At 42.7% G+C, this 20685-nt stretch overlaps 9 non-coding genes across 9 annotated transcripts; all 9 read left to right on the plus strand.

Annotated features, from left to right (window-relative positions):
* Window positions 1-11765: 11765 nt before the first annotated feature.
* trnaa-ugc (transfer RNA alanine (anticodon UGC)) lies at window positions 11766-11837 on the plus strand. The gene has a single exon. It is a non-coding gene; the product is annotated as a tRNA-Ala (tRNA).
* A 262-nt stretch (window positions 11838-12099) lies between these two features.
* Window positions 12100-12171, plus strand: trnag-ucc (transfer RNA glycine (anticodon UCC)). Its single transcript has one exon. It is a non-coding gene; the product is annotated as a tRNA-Gly (tRNA).
* An 87-nt stretch (window positions 12172-12258) lies between these two features.
* Window positions 12259-12340, plus strand: trnas-aga (transfer RNA serine (anticodon AGA)). The gene has a single exon. It is a non-coding gene; the product is annotated as a tRNA-Ser (tRNA).
* A 1714-nt stretch (window positions 12341-14054) lies between these two features.
* trnaa-ugc (transfer RNA alanine (anticodon UGC)) lies at window positions 14055-14126 on the plus strand. Its single transcript has one exon. It is a non-coding gene; the product is annotated as a tRNA-Ala (tRNA).
* A 522-nt stretch (window positions 14127-14648) lies between these two features.
* On the plus strand, window positions 14649-14720 carry trnag-ucc (transfer RNA glycine (anticodon UCC)). The gene has a single exon. It is a non-coding gene; the product is annotated as a tRNA-Gly (tRNA).
* A 109-nt stretch (window positions 14721-14829) lies between these two features.
* On the plus strand, window positions 14830-14911 carry trnas-aga (transfer RNA serine (anticodon AGA)). The gene has a single exon. It is a non-coding gene; the product is annotated as a tRNA-Ser (tRNA).
* Window positions 14912-16404: 1493 nt separating this feature from the next.
* Window positions 16405-16476, plus strand: trnag-ucc (transfer RNA glycine (anticodon UCC)). Its single transcript has one exon. It is a non-coding gene; the product is annotated as a tRNA-Gly (tRNA).
* A 109-nt stretch (window positions 16477-16585) lies between these two features.
* On the plus strand, window positions 16586-16667 carry trnas-aga (transfer RNA serine (anticodon AGA)). Its single transcript has one exon. It is a non-coding gene; the product is annotated as a tRNA-Ser (tRNA).
* Window positions 16668-19464: 2797 nt separating this feature from the next.
* On the plus strand, window positions 19465-19536 carry trnag-ucc (transfer RNA glycine (anticodon UCC)). Its single transcript has one exon. It is a non-coding gene; the product is annotated as a tRNA-Gly (tRNA).
* Window positions 19537-20685: the final 1149 nt, after the last annotated feature.

Genomic DNA, 20685 nt, shown 5'->3' on the forward strand with positions numbered 1-20685 from the left:
GTCTGACAGTGTCTGTATCACCGGTGTTATGGTTGCATCACAGAACAAGCTTTTGGTGCAGGTCTCAACTCAGTCATTAAATATGGGAAGGATTACTGTGAAATTGTTAAACATATTGCGGATCCTCAGACGAGTCGGACTCATTGTGTAGCACCATCAGCAGCTCAACTTTTCAATTCCACATGTGAGACATCCCCTGACATTTCACTTCATCTCGCCAAATAGTGAGCCTGCATCAACGTATGAAACTGTGTTATAACTTGTTTATAATTGTTTATGATTCATAAAGTGTTACCAACTGATTTAATAACCTAATTATGAACCATTTATAAATCCTTTATAAGGATAGTCTGATTGTAACGTGGAACCTTATTTCTAATCATTCATCTACACTGTTGGAGGATTTCTCACAGCGGATGTTCTACTATCTAAAAAAGCAACAGCTGTGCAGGTTATACTGACACTGGGCTGAATGCAGGCTGACAGTGTGAAATGTGCTGGACCCTGAACACACCATGAACCTTGTGCTGGTTCTTGTCTGTGACCCTCTGAAAGCTTCGCTCGACCCTCTCTCGCTCTCAACCCTGCCGGTTGAGAAACACTACATTAGACCATCCAGGCTGTCATGTCGGCCCGAATCTCGTTATCTCCACAGAGAGACCTCGGCTAACAGGAACCTAACGACTTCCCTTAACGACACGTCTCCATGGGGATAACTGGACATCACCTGGAAACCACGGCTGCAGCGCCTGATGGCCGGGAGGACAATTTAAGGCCATTTCATGTCCACACAATCATGCACTTGCACAAACTCTCATGTGGGCAAAGTGTGCACATTCTTGGAGGCTTGCTAAGGTACGTACACACACACACACACACACACACACACACACACACACACACACACACACACACACACACACACACACAGAATCATGTATCTCTCCACTCTCTTGCCTCAGAGGTAATGACCACACATTTTGCAGTGCAGACAGCCAGAATTGGGACTATTTGTGCCTCTTTCAGTTAATCTGTCAGCAGATATTGAAGAGTAATCTGCAGAAATGATTAGCACAGTGTCTTCCTGTCATTTCCCCCTTTCACTGTAATTGAGAGGTGGCACTCTCACTGTGTTAAACATGCTCAGCAGTCGTCACCCGGCCGCAGAAACCCGACCGTAAAATGCTGAAATTGTGTCTGTGGACAAACCGGGTCCTCTCACCTCCTGGAGGTTGATATCTGAGGGGCGATGGAGAGAAGTGAAACTAGTGACCTGGCGAAGTGTGAGTCGAGCCTTCCCTTATATTATTTACAGATCACAGGTAAGTTAAAACATAATGCTGTTTGTCAGGGTCGTGTCTGATCTGCCTCCTCTGTGATTAAAGGGACAGTTCGGATTATTTGACGCAGGGTTGTGTGATGTGATCTGTTCAGTGCGTCCCCGTTTTAAACACTTTTAAAAGCTCCCAGGGAAACAATCCAACATCTGTTTAAATGAAGCTTCAAGTAGAAGATTTTCAGATCTTCATCTTCATGTGAGGAGAGCACTTTCCTTTGGCACTATATTTTTCAACCGCTGAACTACTGTATTCCTACGCACAAGCGCACTATATTATGCCACAGCGTCAGGTCAGTTGAGTAAATCAGAAAGCAGTGGAATACTCTGTAATACAGTGGAATACAGTGTAATACAGTGTAAGGCAGTGTAATACAGTGTAATACAGTGTAATACAGTGTAATACAGTGTAATACAGTGTAATGCAGTGTAATACAGTGGAATACAGTGGAATACAGTGTAATACTCTGTAATACAGTGTAATACAGTGTAATACAGTGTAATACAGTGTGAATACAGTGGAATACAGTGTAATACAGTGTAATACTCTGTAATACAGTGTAATACAGTGTAATGCAGTGGAATACAGTGCACTCTGTAGGTGCACTTGTGCGTAGGAATACAGTTCAGCCATTGAAAAATGTAGTGCCAAAGGAAAGTGCGGTTTTGTTTACTGTGGGTAATGTACCGGTTATTCATGACTATCTACACACGTCAAATAACCCGAACTATCCCTTAAAGATCATGTTTATGGAACTAAAACTGGGATAAAGAGACATTAATTCATATTTTGTCCATAATGTGTGTAACATGAAACGTTCTGCTCATTGTGGTGAAACCATAGAAAGTCTCTGCAGCTTTCTATCTTTAGATCTTTCATGTTAAAAGTTTGGTGAAGCTCCACATGAACCAGTTCTCCACCTGAGCAGAACCAGAACCACCGTCACCAGCTGCAGTCCCAGAAGGTGCTGCAGGACCAGAGACCTGCTGCAGGATCAGGACCAGAGACCTACTGCAGGACTAGAGATCTGCTACAGGACCAGAGACCTGCTGCAGGATCAGAGACCTGCTACAGGACCAGAGACCTGCTGCAGGACCAGAGACCTGCAGCAGGACCAGGACCAGAGACCTGCTGCAGGACCAGGACCAGAGATCTGCTGCAGGACCAGAGACCTGCTACAGGACCAGAGATCTGCTGCAGGACCAGGACCAGAGACCTGCTACAGGACCAGAGATCTGCTGCAGGACCAGAGATCTACTACAGGACCAGAGACCTGCTGCAGGACCAGAGACCTGCAGGAGGATCAGGACCAGAGACCTGCTGCAGGACCAGGACCAGAGATCTGCTGCAGGACCAGAGACCTGCTACAGGACCAGAGACCTGCTGCAGGACCAGAGACCTGCAGCAGGCAGGGAGACTGGAGGCAGGGCAGAGACTGAACGTACCACTCAGAGTTTTCTAACAGATCTTTATTCATTTCTTGATGTTGGCCATTATTTAAATTGCAGCTTTTATTTGAGGATTCATATTACAGGTTACGTCTGGGCTAAAATTTTAATCTAATCTCACTGACTTCATCTTTCTCATGTTATTAATTTAGTTAATACTTTCCTCAATGCTGCATTCATGGACTGTCACCTTAAGTAAATTATACCTCAAGTTCCTCCCCGTCCTACTGAGGTTAGTCCACGTTCACTCAAAGTGAAGCTGCTGATGTGGGCGCCAACACTGAGCCTTAGGCTTCGTCCACACTGATATGTTTTAGTCTTCAAACTCATAATTCCTGCTACGTTTACACCTGCCGTCCACAAAGTCTTCAAGCCTCTAAAACTGAGACTTCCAGAAACTCTGCTGGACCAGTTTTACTTTAAAAACCTGAGGATGTGTTGTCGTCTGGACGGAGAGAAACTGAGACCTTTGGAACAATGACACGGGTCAGGAACACAGTGGATGCGTGACGTGTGTGGTTTTCATTTCGGCGTCCATAACGTCTTAGAGCGACACACCGGCCGCGTGACATGCGCGTGAGACGCGTCGCAGTTGCGTGATGTGATCTAGAGATTCAGCATCTCGCCTATTTTTCACTCGTGACACGTCTCCCATCAAAAACAGAGAAAAGACCTCATGATGTCACATTGACATCATACCAACATCATCACATAAAACTGACACCTTCCTCTATAGTTTCTATGTCGAGGTGGAATCAGAATGAATGAATGAATTCTTAACAATCGCAGCAGCTGTTTTCTGTCAAAAATAAGTGAATGTTCAATGAAAAGAAATCCAACATTACAGTAGCCTGTAAACTTCCCTGGGTTAAAACACCTGCCTCGCCTCCTGATTGGCTGTCACGACTGCCAGACAGCGGTGAATACAACATGGATAGAGACCAAAGGAAACAGCACTTATTAGTTTAACCGCCTGGACTCAATCACAATGTTGAATATGAAGAGTGCATGAGAGAGACGATAATCACTACAGTGATCATTCATTTACTGTAATCAAGGTAAAGGTTTAAAATAATCGTGATACTGATTCGGAGTCACATCACCCAGATCTATTACAGGTCATCACTGAAACTGCACATGGTATTTTACACTGTGAACCAGTCACGTCACTTTGGTGATCAGGTGAACTGCTCCTGGCACCAGAGGAGAGGTGGAGGAAGCCAAGAGGAGGTAACAGTACCAATGAGAAAATGCCACTTCTATCTATTTACACTAATTACAGACAGGTGTCATACATGTTTAACTGTGATGTATGAAGCTGCTTTAAGCTGCAGGTTCGTCTCAGAGCCGGAGGCTTGTGAGGGAATTGGATCGTAGAGCTGAATGTGACAGACATGTTCCATGTTGTTCACCTCTCATTCCCACACTGGAGGTATGAAGCAGGCAAATCTGCTCATGCTTCTCTCACACACACACACACACACACACACACACACACACACACACACACGCACACACACACACACGCACACACACACACACACACAGAAGCCATATGAGCCTTAGCAGCCTTAGTTCGTAGCACCCCATGCTTTTTGTGTTTGAATGAGACACATCCAAAGGCTGCTAATTTACAAGGAAATGGCACACCCAGCTCTTTGTCCTGCTTCCATTAGGAGAGTATGAGAAGGTGGCAGGGAAGAAGGAACAGGCTCGCAGGCTGATCTGAAAACCACAGCTCTTTCATGTCTCCAGTCTGACAAAGTAGCACTCTCGCTGCTCTAGTAAATGGAAGATATCACAGGCATTATGTTGCTGATGCTCATTAACAGCAGACAGCCAAGAGAAAAAATCAATTGCCTCTGTGATACAGTCACGAGCTTATCTTCAGAAAGAGCAGAAAAACAAACTCTGGACCTGATGAAATTTTGTCATTTGGTTTTGTCAAGCTTAAGCCAATATAATAAAAAAATAAAAAATAAAATGTCTGCTTGCATTAGAGGATACAACACACATTAGAAATATTTGCGCTGGAATGGCTGCCATAAAAAACACACTTTTAATGTTTTTATTATTGTAATTTAACCCAAAAACAAATGTTACAACATCCACAGTTTTTGTTGACAGCAAGTTTTCCCCTAATTAACCCTGACATCCGGTATTAGTCTTCATCACCTTCACTGTGTATGGTCACGATATTCAAGGTGAGAATAACAATACTAACTGTCAGGGTTAATTAGGGAAAAACCTGCTGTCAACAAAACTGTCCAGATTTTGTAAAATTAGTTTGTTCTTTGTTTGTGATTTTTTCCCCCTATTGTTGATGATCAGTAATTACCATTCATAATATCCATTCATCTGTCCACGTCATCGCAGCGAAGTCACAGACCCACTAACTGCTGTTGCTCCTGCAGATTGGAAAAATACAATAATAGAAATGATAATAACTGTGGTTCTAATGGGCTGTGTGGAGGAGGACCTGCTCCCTGTGTAGATATGACAGAACCACAACGACTCTTGGCTTCAGGTGATTTTACACTAATCAAATTAGATTTCCCGCCTCGTGGCTGTTTCCTCCAACCACCAGCCAAGTTACAGGAAATATGACCACAGTCTCTCCTTCCTGAGTTACAGCGCTGAATGATGGCCAGAAGTGTTTTAGCATGTAATGAAATTCCCCCTGGGTGTTCTTGGTATATCACATCCAGAAGAACATGAGGTCACCGTCACATGAACTTTGACCTTTGACCTCAAAAATCTAATCGGTTCATCTTTGAGTCCGAGTGAATGTTTGAGGCAAATCTGAAGAAGTTCCCTCAAGATGTTGCTGTGATGTCATGTTCACGAGGATGGAACGCACAACCTGAAACCATAATGCCTCCGGCTGCGTCTGTCGCCAGTGTGGAGGCATAAAGATAATTATGTTATATGTATATGTAATGTAATCATAATAATCATAATTCCCCCTGAACCTTACACACTGGTCCTTTAACAAGTTTGCTGATATGACTGTGGTATGATCTGTGGAATATTACTGCAGCAGCAACCACTCAGAAAACAGCAGAAACACAGTGTTGACATTTCAAGCCCGACTTGATTTAGATTAATTCTGGTTCAGTTTGTTAGTTTGAACATAAACTCGACTGATCTTCAGGGTCTGCTGCAGTCATGTGAGCTTTAGATTTCTTTATATAATAAATGTAAAAAAAATATTTTATTTAACTTTTACATGAAAAGTTACATGTTTGTCTGTAAATTATATTTATAAATTAATTTATTATAAATATTGTATTTTTAATAATGTGAGCCAGATGCGATGTAATTTTGTTCTGCTGTGCACGTGTCCTTATGTAAAGTCTGAATGACGTAAATAAGGTTAATGTATCTGATTCATCTAAACTGAATTAAAGTATGTAGCAAGAACAATATTGATTTATTTCATATATCAAACCCAGTCAGGTGATTTATTTCACAGGAAGAAAATAAGATTGTGCTTTTTTAATACTGATGTAAGTGTACTGAAATTACAGCAGAGACTTTCTACTTGTCTAAATAATTATAATCTGGACTGTAATCAGCAGTTTTTCGTTGGGTCTGAACTGCCTCCACGTGGTGACGGTACTGTTCCTATTACTGAAGAGTGGCTGTGCACCATGTCAGAATTCATTTCAAAATATAATCCAGTAAACTGGAGGGAGGAAACAGTCTTTCCTGTCTGCTGGTAAATAAAGTGTCAAATACATAATATAGATAAAAAAGATATCTGTCCATCAGGAGCTGATCAAAGATCAATGACAGGATTATTACCAGACTGATGAGACGTTGGAATTTAGGTTTCTGATACGTGTTGCAACACATACATTTTGTAATATTGGAAGGAGAATCTTAGACTGAGGCCTGATCTCAGTCCACATGTGACACAAGACCTGACCATGATTCCAGCAAGTCCTGACGATCAATTCAATTCAACACAAGTGTAACTAAAGCTGCGCAATCAATCCAAATATAATCTAAATGGCAATATGGTCAATGCAATATTCAAATCACAGGAGCTGCATTTTTTTTTTTCTCTATGCTTTTCTATGCCTTTATTAGAGTAGCGGTGAGAGAGAGACAGGAAGGTTTGGGGTGAGAGAGAGAGGATGACATGCAGCAAAGGGCCACAGGTCGAACTCGGGCCGCTGCGGTGAGGAAGAGTCCTAATGGTACGCGCTCTACCAGGTGAGTCACCGAGGCGCAGTTTTTTTGATAAAGTTAAAATGTGTCACAACGTTGTTGAGCATTGTTAGCATTAGCACTGTTAGCACCATCAGCGTTGTGGTGCTACAGAGACGTCCCGGCCAACAAATCATATTCTCCAGATGCAAAGGAACATGATTGTTTAGTATGAGACCTACAACTGGAATCCCCTCCTCTTGGTTGTATCCCTCCGCCACTAAAACTAGTTCCACTCAACCATTTGTCTGAAATTTTTTGTTTGAATAGAATGAGCGATGGCTACAAAGTGTTTTGTGAGGTCACTGTGACCTTGACCTTTGACCTTTGATGCCCAAAATCTAAACAGTTCATGAGTCCAAGTGAATGTTTGTGCCAAATTTGAAGAAGTTCCTTCACGGCGTTTCTGAGACATCGTGTCCAGGAGAATAAGACGAACAGACGTGTCTCTGGCTCTGACTGTCGCCGGCGCAGAGGAATAAAAAACACTTCATCAATTTCTTTATTTGTTTCAGTGAAAATGCACAAACGATCATTCCAACTGAAATCGTGACTCATGTCGTAATCGCAAAATGATTTTTTTGCATATCATGCAGCCCTAAGTGTAACCATGGTGAGCATCTGAAAGACGATCCCCAACAACACCAGTGTTTGTTACACAGTGTACAAACCAAGTAACACTGAATTAATTCAAAATCATCTACAAAACATCCCGAGTTCTCCACTGCACCTGGATCAGCTCCCTGTAAGCAGCAGCTGTAGCAGTGTCTCGTATGAAAGGCACCTCCACAAACAGATTCCTCAGGTCTGTGTCTGAGTAATTCTTTATTTGACCTCTGCTACCTGTCTGCACAGCTTTGTCCCAGTGGCTTTGCTCCCTAAATATAATAATTACACCTACGTACAGGATGATGAATGTGGTGATCTGGTAGGAGTAAACCCTGCAGCTACGAGAGGTCTTGTTAAATGGATCTGAGCCAAGGAGGCCCTCTAACCAAGACATTAGAGCTTTCTACTTCATTATTTCTCTGTAGAACACCATGAAAAATACAGGAGCGCTCATACTTTACCAAAACACCTGATACCACCTCAATGAAAGAGACTCTCTCTCTCTTCACACTGTCTCACTGCAAGAAGCTGAGCTCACAATGAGTTTAAGACTCAACACTAAAGGGGAAGTTAAAGCACTTTAGATTTTCTAAACAAACAAACAAACAAACAGATGACTGACGCTGCACACAGAGAGGTCACCAGGTTTCAGTGAGCTCTGCAGGAACGCAAAGACGCCAACACAGCGTTTCTTACACATGGGCTCTTATTTGGCAGCCCACCCTGGTAGATTAAGATCACTGAGTGTCACATTACAACGCTTCATTTCATTTTCAGACTAACTAACTAGAGGATTCTCCGTACACAGCCGCCTGGACGTAGCTAGCATCTATCGACAGCCTGCATGTGAGGCAAATTTTGTGTCGAAGTTTGCATCAAATGAAGCTGCAGTCTACACACAGAAAGTTTTATTAGTTCACTATTAGCTTAACGTTAGCGCAGCAACACCAAGTAACTTCCCTCTTCACCACTGCCCTTACATTCACCTGGCTGATATTTTATTAACTTGTTGTGTGCTGTACGCGTCACCACCAGTCCAGCAACACGTGCAGTTTGGTGTAAGGATTAAAGGTGGAGGTAAGGTAAGCAGTGCTGGAGAAACCCCTCCTTCCAGTATTCCTTCAGAAGCTCCACCCCCCAAAATAATGGACAGCGTTAAAGTGGATTCTCTTTCTCCCTGCTGAAGAAAAACCTTTTAATATAAAACGTCACCAAACAAAACAACATGCACACAAACATCCAAAACACAGAGAGTCAGTCATTTAGATTGTTTTTATAAAACTACAGTGACAGAGGGTCTGAAGCTAAGCTAACGAGGAAGCTAAGGTATGCCACATTTAATAATGACCTGTATTAGTGGAGATGAGGTCTCACTCAGACATTAAATGTCAGAATGAAGACGTGAGCAGTTTCCTGTAAGATAAATGTTCCTGTCAACAACAATTAAAATGCCGAGCACACGTCTCTTTAAACAGCCGTGTTGAGAAAACTGACAGAAAAACAGTCATTCTTATACATTTCCATACAACTCTGAAGACAGGGAGCCATAATTAGACCTAATTAGTACTCATTTGCATGCCTGTGATAAGGCACAGCATGGCCACAGTGTGAGTTCAGTGTGAGTTCGGGCCTTTATCTGGAAACATGGCACCTCATTTGTGCTTTGGCAGGCAGTCTGTGCACTGTATCTGAGATACTGTATCAATGGATCAGCTTTGATCTGTTCACACTTGTGTGAGTGAGTTATATTGTTCATGGCATGTGGGAAATACTATTCATATCAGTGTTTGGGTGGGAGTTACTGCCAGAAACTGACGTCCATGCCAGCTTTAACATGATTATTATTTAGGAAACTTGCGGTTTACTAAAAGACAAATGGAGACATGGATTCATTTCAAACTGTCTTACACTTCCTCTGTGAGTTTCCCTTTGTGACATCACTGGGCTTGTTTTGCTGTAAATGTGAGCTGACATGTATCATCACTAAATCCAAACGTCTGTGATCACACACTCACTGACTTTCTTGTTGAGAGTTACAACGCTCATGAACTGTCTGTTAAATATGAAGCTAGTGGCAGGAGATGGTTAGCTTAGCTTAAAATAAAGACTGGACATCGAGTGAAACTTCAGTCTGGCTCCATCCAACAGTAACAACATCCACCAACCAGCATCTCTAAAGCTCAATGAGCCACATGTTATATCTTGTTTGTTTAATCCAATGATAATCTATTAATAATAATCTATAATAAAATAATAAAGAAAAACAAGTTGTGGTTTTGCGATCTGCTTCCTCAGTCCACCTTGGCTCCTTCTAATTCCTTCCATGCCGTGTTTTCTCTGTGGACCTGCCATTCTCTGTCCTCCCACTCGATGGCCCCAGACTTTTCTGTCTCCACATCCACTGCGTGTTTGCATTTTCCCAACCACCTGGACCTCCGTCCCCACCTCCCTCATGACTGATCAGTGTTTAAGCTGCCTTCACACGGGGTCGACTTTACCCAGCGCCCTTGTGGTGATCACTACCAGCACAAAAAAAAATATCGCAATTATTTTTTGCAGATGATATTGTGCTAATGTGATTTTTGATTACACCCAGCCATAATGTTGGTGTGTAGTTACAGCATCACGAGTGGTGTGTCATGTTCTAATGTTCCATTTTCAGAGTAGACAGGTATCTGAGTCCAACAATCTAAAAATGAACAGTGTTACATTAAAAGATATTAAAATTAAAACACGAATGAGACTGTGCTGACTCCTATTCATATTCAAATGCACAAACTCCGTATATGAGCAAATTATGTAAAAATAACTGAACACTAAGTATTTCTCACTCCATGCTGGATGTTTAATAAACCAGAGAACACACACCGGACATGACATGTTTGTCCGTTGGTCAGTTCAGGCCGAAATATCTTGAATATTACTGGATGAAAAGAGAAGAAAACTCGTACATTCAGACAGTCAAGGTTTCCAGAGGATGAATCTTACTGACTTTAACCTCCAGACTTTTCACTTAGAGTCTGCATTAGGTTGACATTTTAGCATTTTAGTTTTCAATTGAAATGTCTTGATTGAATTGATTGCCATTATATTTGGTTCAGACATTGATGTCACCCTCAGGATTGATTTGTAATCACCTAAATTCTCATCATCAGTTCAAAGTTTCTGTCAATCCAGTGGTTTGAGTTCTGACCTGTTGGACTTGTTTGGTTCTAATCAGCATGTTGAATATCATACCTGCTAAACATCAACATGCTAGTATTATAATTGTAACCACGTTAGCATACTGACATTAGCATTTGGTCAAGGTCACTGGCGACTTATTGCTTGCCTGATGCAGGCCAATATTCGTCTATACTACCACTCTCCTTGGCCTCAGCGCTGCCTTTGACACAGTGGACCACAGTGTCTCAATCAGACGTCTGAAAAGGTTGACATCAGTGCTGTAGCTCTGGATTGGTTCATCTCTTACCTAAATAATGTAGCAGAATGAGTAATTGTGGTTAGTTGTGGTTAGCTGTGTAGAAAATTAAATGTCAAGTTCACCCCTCCCATGTCAGTGAGACAGCTGTTGCTACACTTGATGAAATGCAGGAGGTAGACGAACACCTGCCTGCAGTGTCCTGACGACAACTCAGGGTCTAATAGAGGCTCTGTCATATTCTGTTTTGTTGATCTCACCATCAAGGTTTTTGAACCTCGTCTCTATTTGTTCACGAAGGTTGAGTGAACAACTGATGGAGCCTGCAGCCGACTTAGCTGACATATTCACACCTGGGGGAATCCACAGAACCCTACTGAGGCTGTATAGGACACACACATTGTTTCATAGGACACACACAGACAGACACACACACACACACACACACACACACATGAATGACATGAATGATGAGATTTGTCCCAAAGTGGATTTCACTCTCTTTCTTCCAATACTGAAAACTTATTATAATTTTACGGGATATTTTGGGGCAGTTTTGTCATGTGTGGATGGACTGTGCTTCATGTGCAGATTGATGACAAATCAGGTCCCTCACTGAAGCAGCAGCAGCGATACATAAATGCGAAAATACATCCCAGGCAAAGGTCATACATTTTAAATCCCACCAACATAAAAAAGCACGAATGACTTCTTCAGAGAAAACTTCATCAGATAGGGGATGTAGCTCAGTGGTAGAGCGCATGCTTTGCATGTATGAGGCCCCGGGTTCAATCCCCGGCATCTCCAACATCTTTATGTCGAACATAATGAAGCTGAGAAATCTATTGAAGGCTTGCGGAGCAGGGCTTGAGGCTCACTGATATAAAATAATTATCATAAAACACCCAACAGTGTCTAACCCAATCACTCTGTTGGTTTTAACTAATGAAGATTCATCGTCTTACAGCTTGCCTACTAATACTAATACTAATACTAATACTTCTCTCTCAAGCGAATTCCTTCACCAACATTAACTACTGACTAACCAACAAACTTCCCCTTCTTCCATGCGATGGTGGTATAGCGGTGAGCATAGCTGCCTTCCAAGCAGTTGACCCGGGTTCGATTCCCGGCCATCGCAGTTTTCTGTCTAACTCCTGGATTTCCTTTCAGAAATGTGTTCCTCTATGACTACCCCACGTGGACACACAAACAGATCCTGTGTACAGTTGTTGTGGCCGAGTGGTTAAGGCGATGGACTAGAAATCCATTGGGGTCTCCCCGCGCAGGTTCGAATCCTGCCAACAACGGGTGCTAGTTTTCTTGTGCTGTTTGTAGTTCAGTGTTTACAATGGTAGAGTGGATGCTTTGCAGGTTCAGGGGGTCTTCACACCCATTCATGGACCCAACCCCAAGGTCCATTATCAAAGACTTTGAGGCGTGTTCCCAGTCAGTCTTAGTTCTGTCCCCTATTGAACCATTGAGGATCCTCCAGCAGAAACTTTGAGCCATTTATTCACACTTTCCATAAGTCCACTTTTGTTCAGACTTTGCATGAAGGAATTACCCAAAGTTCATGGAGTTGTGACATTAAGCACGGGGTTACCGTGGTTACCCAAAAGCTTAAAAACCATTAAACAACAGTCCTAAAATGTAAAAAATAATGAGATAGAAGAACTGTTTAAACAAGTATGGAAGGAACGATCCCTAACGTTAGCATTATAAGCAAACAGACAGTATATGTCAGTATAAACAGAGTTCACTGTGATTCAGAGTCTGAACTGTGGAGTTATCTGTCCTGTGATGACATGATGTTAATTCAAAATCTGCTTTCATCACATCTGATGCAACATTATTATTTTGTTTACAAACAGGGAGCGAAGGGAGGGAATAAAGAAGGTAAAGTCCCAATCCCACAAATACACAACCTGTTTTGGCATCGTCATGGTAACGTGATATTAGTGCTATCCCATTCCTCTTTACACCATTTGAGTCCATGCAGCTTTTCACACTCAATCACTCACCAGGTGATGTCAATTAAGTCTGTGAAGGTTCAGGTCTCAGGCCTTAGGGGGGGCACTGGGATTGGACTACGCTGTCTGCTTTGGTCCGTGTGATGTGGAAGTCGTCACGTCTGGATCATAAAGCAGAATACAATATGCATGTTTATCCATTAGATCTACCTGGACTTTTCAAACCTGACACACAGCAGAATAATGCATTCAATGTGACATTGAGATTAGCCGCTCCACAGTAGGGATGCAAACGGTGTCACTATTAACTGTGCTTTAAAATGTCATGGTAATGTCATCGTAAAGGCTCAGCTCCACTGAGGGGGGTGTCTGTTCTCACTCAGGGACATTATGCCGGTCCATTATTTTTTGCGCAACCTGCACAAAACAAAAACAGTTGGAGCAGTGGTGCAGCAACTTTAAGTGCCTCATTTATCAAAAGATTGAAGAGGGAGAAAAGGAGGCCACGCTAAGTACGCTAACACCAACAATGAGCAGGAAGTTATGCAAGACCAAGGCTCACCTGTCTGTAAAACCTGTTGCAGCTAAGGTGTCAAACACATCACCACCTGCTTTATATGCCAAGGTAAAGGTGATGCTAACAACCCAGTTCAATGACGTCAGAGGCAGGTTACTTCATGAAACAATGAGTTGTTAGGAATCAAATATAAACGTTTCACTTACAATCTACAGCATAGCAGTGAGCGTCAGGTTTTCAAAGAAACGTAAACGAACAGGCAGTAAACCGGCTTCGGTCACTGGGACATTTAACGTTACATTATGTTGCTTCCTCCTGTCTGTGTTGAATAAACTCCAGGTATGGCAGGTCAATATACCAGGTGTAGAACACTAACTTAACATGAGGAGCTTGTAAACTTCCAGCACTCTACCATGAACTACATTATTTCATCAGTTCATCAGTCGACTCTCACACATCTTCAACATCTGTCTTCATGTTGATCTCAGCTACACACCTGTAAAGTGGTATGAGAACATGTCTCTAGTACAAACAGGGGATGTAGCTCAGTGGTAGAGCGCATGCTTTGCATGTATGAGGCCCCGGGTTCAATCCCCGGCATCTCCAACATTTTTCGTTGAAAGATAAGAAGGCTGTTGGAGTCTGCTGACAACAGAATGGAAGGAAAACAATTGTCCACTAACTAAGACTTGGACAACATGTTACACACAGTCTCTCCTAGACTTAACAAGCTGTTTCACAAATGCAAGAGAGCTTAACTAGCTCTATGAGGTGTGAATGAAAAATGGTATCTCCCTGTTTCTTGGATGAATGGTAATATGGTAATCTTAGTTCTTCCACACTCCACATGACTTTGTATTGACAAACGACAGTCACGTATCAAACATGTGGCAGTTAAATGAATAATAAAAATCATCAACCTCACACTGACAGTTTATGGAACTCAGGTTTTCCGGAGCCGCCCTGATATACACAAAAGTGACACTCAACAGTGTTTAACTCAGTCTGTAGCTTTGATGCACCATGGCACAGCTCAACTGCTACTTCACAATTTCAATGTCAAATTCCTCCAATGATGTAAAGTGCTGACTCACCAGAAAAATTCCATGAAAATTCCCTGTTTTCCAAGCGATGGTGGTATAGTGGTGAGCATAGCTGCCTTCCAAGCAGTTGACCCGGGTTCGATTCCCGGCCATCGCAGCGGCTCTTTAGTTCCAAACTCTTGGATTTCCTTTCAGACATCTTCATATGATCGAGATGTGTAACTGTTGCCTAATGCAGGTGGTCACAGAAACCCAAACTGTGTCCAGTTGTTGTGGCCGAGTGGTTAAGGCGATGGACTAGAAATCCATTGAGGTCTCCCTGCGCAGGTTCGAATCCTGCCAACAACGGAAGGTCATTTTCATGCGCTGTTGTAGTTGGGGGTCTACAATGGTAGAGCGCATGTTTTGCACGTTTGGGGGGTTCAAAGTCCGACATGTCCAGTGGGTCTACACACCCGTTCCTGGACTTCCCTGTGCACACAAAAATGTGTAACCACACAAACTTTACACATGGAAAGTGCGCCCACTGGCCGCATCCGGTCAAGGCAGTGGATTGTCATTATACATTTACATGATTCTTCTTTGAAACAGTACAAAAAAAGCCAAATGGCATCGAACTGGCTCCGTTCTCATATTCTCATTAAGCCGTTGCACATTTTAGTTTCTTGTTTTCCCTTTCTCTTGTTCTCTTCCTCCATTCGTTGACTTTTAAAGCAGTTAGCGAAAAAAGTTGTGGTCCATTACTGTTACCAACAGGATCGGAGGGTAAATCGGAATATTGGGAAAAACATCCTCTGTTGTAGTTCCGGCTACAGTGGGTGTTTCCAGGGCCACACTTTCCCACGATGACACACAAAGACAAATCATACTATTCAGTAGGTGTTATCATTGTGCAGTCTACGTACACACAACTTGAAATCATACTCAAATTTGTTACATACACGTCAGTGGCGGCTGCTGGTCTTATAAGGAGGGGAAGCTCATTTTTCGGCCTACATCATAAAATGTGTCCATTTATTTAAATGTAAATTCGCAGAGTGACACAAGAGAGTCGCCTAACACAACGCTAGTCGTTTTTAACAAAGACAAAGTCGCTGAGGATCAGTAACGTCTCCAGATCAACTCCGAACAACGGAATGAAAAACTTGAAAACTGATCCGGTGGATGCTTATACTTCAAGATCGCTGATTCGCTCATTTCGCTGTCAATCAAAAAGGGACTCAGCCTCAGACAGATCATCCAATCATCATGCAGAAGCCAAGCGTCCGGGCCAGCCCACTGTCCTATAGACCCCCAGAGACGTAGAGCGTCCGATGGGCGGGACAAAGCCCATCATTTATCCAATGACTGTCTAGTTTGGCTGCAGTGGAACAACCCACTCTCTGCTTCCCCATTAAAATCAGTAGACGCTCGGCGTCTGCACTGTGTAAAGCTCTGTGGCGCTGCGGGGATGAATGAGAAGAAGTCGTGTCGGTTACCTGTGATAAGGAGCTGATTCTGAACAAAGATGAACGTGTTCTAGCGCATATTTAGTCAATGAAATGTACACACAACAGCACATATTTGACCACTTATTTTGTTGACATTTTAGGGGAAGCTGAGCTTCCCTTGCAGTCTTAGAGCAATCGCCACTGATCCACGTTGCACAGCGTGACTTGTAATGAACCAATAAGATTGCTATAATGTCTCAGTCGGTGCGCACCCACAAGCACTTTGAGAAAAAGTGCAATTTTAACTGCTGCAGCCCCACTGAACCCCTGTTCTGACAAATATTAAGAGCACATGTAGCTGTAAAGTGCTGATTCACCAGAAAAATTCCATGAAAATTACCTGTCTTCCAAGCGATGGTGGTATAGTGGCGAGCATAGCTGCCTTCCAAGCAGTTGACCCGGGTTCGATTCCCGGCCATCGCAGCGGCTCTTTAGTTCCAAACTCTTGGATTTCCTTTCAGACATCTTCATATGATCGAGATGTGTAACTGTTGCCTAATGCAGGTGGTCACAAGAAACCAAACCGTGTCCAGTTGTTGTGGCCGAGTGGTTAAGGCGATGGACTAGAAATCCATTGGGGTCGCCCCGTGTAGGTTCGAATCCTGCCAACAACGGAAGGTCATTTTCATGCGCTGTTGTAGTTGGGGGTCTACAATGGTAGAGCGCATGCTTTGCATGTTTGGGGGGATTCAAAGTCTGACATGTCCAGTGGGTCCTCACACCCATTCCTGGACTTCCCTTCCCTTTACAAAAATTTGTAAACACGCAAACTTTACACATGGAAAGTGCGCCCACTGGGAGCGTCCGGACAAGGCAGTGGATTGTCATTATACATTCATATGATTCTTCTTTGAAACAGTACAAAAAGAGTTTCCGGTTCCGCCTCCAAGAGGATGACAGCCTAACTTTCGAGCTCCCTGATGGTTTTGTGAAATAATCTCCTAATAATTTGATATTGTCAAACCTAGTGAATAATTTGATCAACAATGGAGTTGGGGGTTAGCACCAGAAGTAGGACCGCAACAAATATGGCAGAAACGTATCATGAAGTGAGTGAAAGCAGCCGAATTAATTCTCAGAGCCCACGTGCACTTGATGAAGACGGCCCCGAGGTTAGCCTGTGTTGCATCCTAAACGAACTCCGTGAGTTCAGAAAGGACAACAAAACACAACTCTCCGGCATCACACAGGAATTAAAAAGAACAAACGCCAGACTGGACGAAGTAGAGGGGAAGGATTGATGAGACTGAGACCGTGCTGCAAGCAACATCCACGCTAATAAAGCGGCTGACCCAGCGCCAGGCTGACCTCGAAGCTAGGCTAATAGACCAGGAGGGCCGCGCGCGGAGGGATAACTTGAGGATCTACGGGATACTGGAGGATAAAAAGGGCAGCAACGTGATGAGCTTTTTGGATAAGGAGAAGGAGAGCTCTGGATTGAGCAGGCACACCGGGCACTGGGACCGAAGCCCAATGGCACGCAGAAGCCTCGATCTATCGTGGTGAAATTTAGGAGCTACGAAAAAAAGAAGAGGTACTTCGGAGAGCCTGGCGTAAGAAAGAAGTGCTTTGCGACAATGCCCGCTTTTATGTCGACCATGACTTTCCTCGCACAACGGATAAGGCAGTCCGAAAACATCAAAGGTATCCATATTAATGATGAAGACCACAAACTGGCTTTGTATGCCGATGACGTGCTGATTTATTTAAGTGACCTCCTTAACTCGTTTTTTGAATTAATGAACCTTTTAGAAACATTCGGTAGTTACTCCGGTTACAAGTTGAATATACAAAAAACGCAAATTTTGACCTTCAATCATACAGCCGCAAAACACCTCAGAGAGAAATTTCAACTTAAATGGGACCAGTGCAATTTGAAATACCTTGGGATATACTTACCAAAAGACATTCTAACACTAGGAGAAATAAACTATGGCCCTCTTTCAACAAAAATTAAAGATGATATACACAGATGGAATTCCATCTCTTTTCTCGGTCTTAGCCACAGAATAGACTCAGTAAGGATGAACATCCTTCCACGATACCTATATTTATTCCAAGCACTCACTGTAGAAATGCCGTTACAACAGCTATCCGAATTGAATAAGGTTATTTCCAGATTCATCTGGCAAGGGAAAAAACCCAGAGTGAAATTTAAAACCCCGCAACTCTCAAGGGAGGAAGGAGGAATGGCTCTCCCAAATTTTAAAGATAATTTTTTTGCAGCTCAGGCTAAACCTTTAATCAATATATGTAATCCAACATTTCATGCCATGTGGAAAGATATTGAACTCTCAATTCAGAACGATCCCCCAATTCATGCAATTTTAGCTTACAAAAATTTGAAAAAAATCATTAATTGTTTGCAGAATCCATGGATCAAAGCTCAAATGAGAACGTGGAGCATGATGAAAGGAGAGTATAAACTAGACCATAAATTACAAATAATCCAACGGTGTGCTTATGATGCTGACTTAAAGCCCAACACAATGGACCATGGGTTCAAACTCTGGGTGTCAAAAGGAATAACGACATTCTACTCTTTAACAAAAAAAGGACAATTAAAGGATTTTAAAAATTTAAGGAAAGAATACTGCCTTGAAAAATCTGATTTTTATAGGTATCTCCAAATACGTAACCATTTTGAACATAATATTAAAAACAAAACAGACTTGAGTGATCCTATATTGAAGATACTTAACGGTGCCTATCAAGAAGACTCAAATAGAGGTGTTATCTCCAGATTGTATAAAGGCCTTAGGACAAAAAAAGCCCACTCTACTGAATACATTAGAAAGAGATGGGAAGAGGAAGGTAATTTCTCAATTACAAGTGAAGATTGGCTCGAAACATGTAAATTCCAATGGAAGTGCACAAATTCGGGAATTTGCGTGGAAATGCCTGATACGATTCTTCATTACACCAAAACAGAAAGGATATATTGGAGAGAGTAATACCAAATGTTGGAGACAGTGTGGGCTTCAGGGAGCTAACCACTGGCATGTTTTCTGGGAATGCTCAGGGATACAACCCTTTTGGAAGGAGCTTCACAAAGTACTGAAAAACATATTCAATGCTGATATGACTTTTGAGTTTTCTACGCTGTATCTAGGAAAGGCCGACTTCCTTGTGAGACGGTCAGATGAATATCTATTTGGTATTTTGATAACTGCTGCTAAAAAAGCGCTCACAAGGCGATGGCTGCTCCCTGGGTCCCCCACAGTTCAGGAGTGGATAGACATAGTGAATGATATTTATATCATGGAAAAGATTACATTCTGTCTCCGTCTCCAGAAAAATGTATTTGTTAAACATTGGACAAAATGGGTTGAATATGCAATGCAATATTCCTCCAATGATGTAAAGTGCTGACTCACCAGAAAAATTCCATGAAAATTCCCTGTCTTCCAAGCGATGGTGGTATAGTGGTGAGCATAGCTGCCTTCCAAGCAGTTGACCCGGGTTCGATTCCCGGCCATCGCAGCTGCTCTTTAGTTCCAAACTCTTGGATTTCCTTTTCCATTCTCCTGGCATGTTGCCTCACTCTTCTCCTGCAGTTATGGGAGTTTGCTTGAAGGCGGAGTTTGGAGAATGGGTTAGGTAATACCGGCCCATTTGGGTAGGGCCTCCCAAGAGGCATAAAGGTCCGCCCCTCAGGTAGTCTCTCTCTCTCTCAGCTGGGCCTGCTGCAGCCACTACAGCCTATCTCCCTTTGTTTGGTTTGTTGCATCTTACAACATACACTACACCATATTTTCACCCATCCACACACTTCTGACATGACTGATGACTTTCTTACATACACACACCATTTGGTTGGTTACTTTGGTTATGCATGTGAGTTAAATAAATCGTTTCTTGATCAAAGTGTCTGTGTGTGGCCTCCCTTTTTGTTGCCGGCCTAGAGCCAGTCGGTAACACCTTTCAGACAACTTCATATGATCAAGATGTGTAACTGTTGCTTAATGCAGGTCCTCACAAAAACACACAAACTGTATATATAAATATATAGACAGTCTCTCCTGGACTTGAGGCTTTCCTCGAGCCATTGAGGATGGATTGGCATCTTAACATTGAACATAATAACTATTGGATTTCCTTTCAGAAATGCTTTCCTCTATGACTACTTCAGGTGGAAACATAAAAAGAGACTGTGTACAGTTGTTGTGGCCGAGTGGTAGTTTTCATGTTCTGTTAGAGTGGATGGTTTGTATGTTAGAGGGAGTTCAATCCCTGACATCTCCATCTCCACTTATACCTCCAGCTTTGGTCTGTGTGAGGTGTAAGTTATTTCTGCATGGACTTGTGAGCAGACAAACATTGGTGACTGCACAAACTGTTGGCATAGGGAGTGCATCAACTGCTCAAGATAACACAATTGATTGTCATCATGAAGAGAGATTGTACAAAGGAGATCTGGCATTGCCCACAATTATAGGATTCTTCTAGTGATGCATTATTGCCACCAAATTGAATGCAGTGTGGATCAGGAAATGAGCACCAGACTGACGTGGAACAATGAACACCCCAATATTAGTATGACTGAAAGTGTGTTCACGTCCACACGGCTGGAGGAAAGTCTGTAGCTGTCAGTGGACACAGAAAGTGTGTCTGTGCCTTTATGTTGACAGT

Source organism: Seriola lalandi, unplaced genomic scaffold (assembly GCF_002814215.2).
Source record: "Seriola lalandi dorsalis isolate HSWRI2012SDOR001 ecotype SW California unplaced genomic scaffold, Sedor1 jcf7180002054943, whole genome shotgun sequence".
In the NCBI taxonomy this organism is placed as follows: domain Eukaryota; kingdom Metazoa; phylum Chordata; class Actinopteri; order Carangiformes; family Carangidae; genus Seriola; species Seriola lalandi.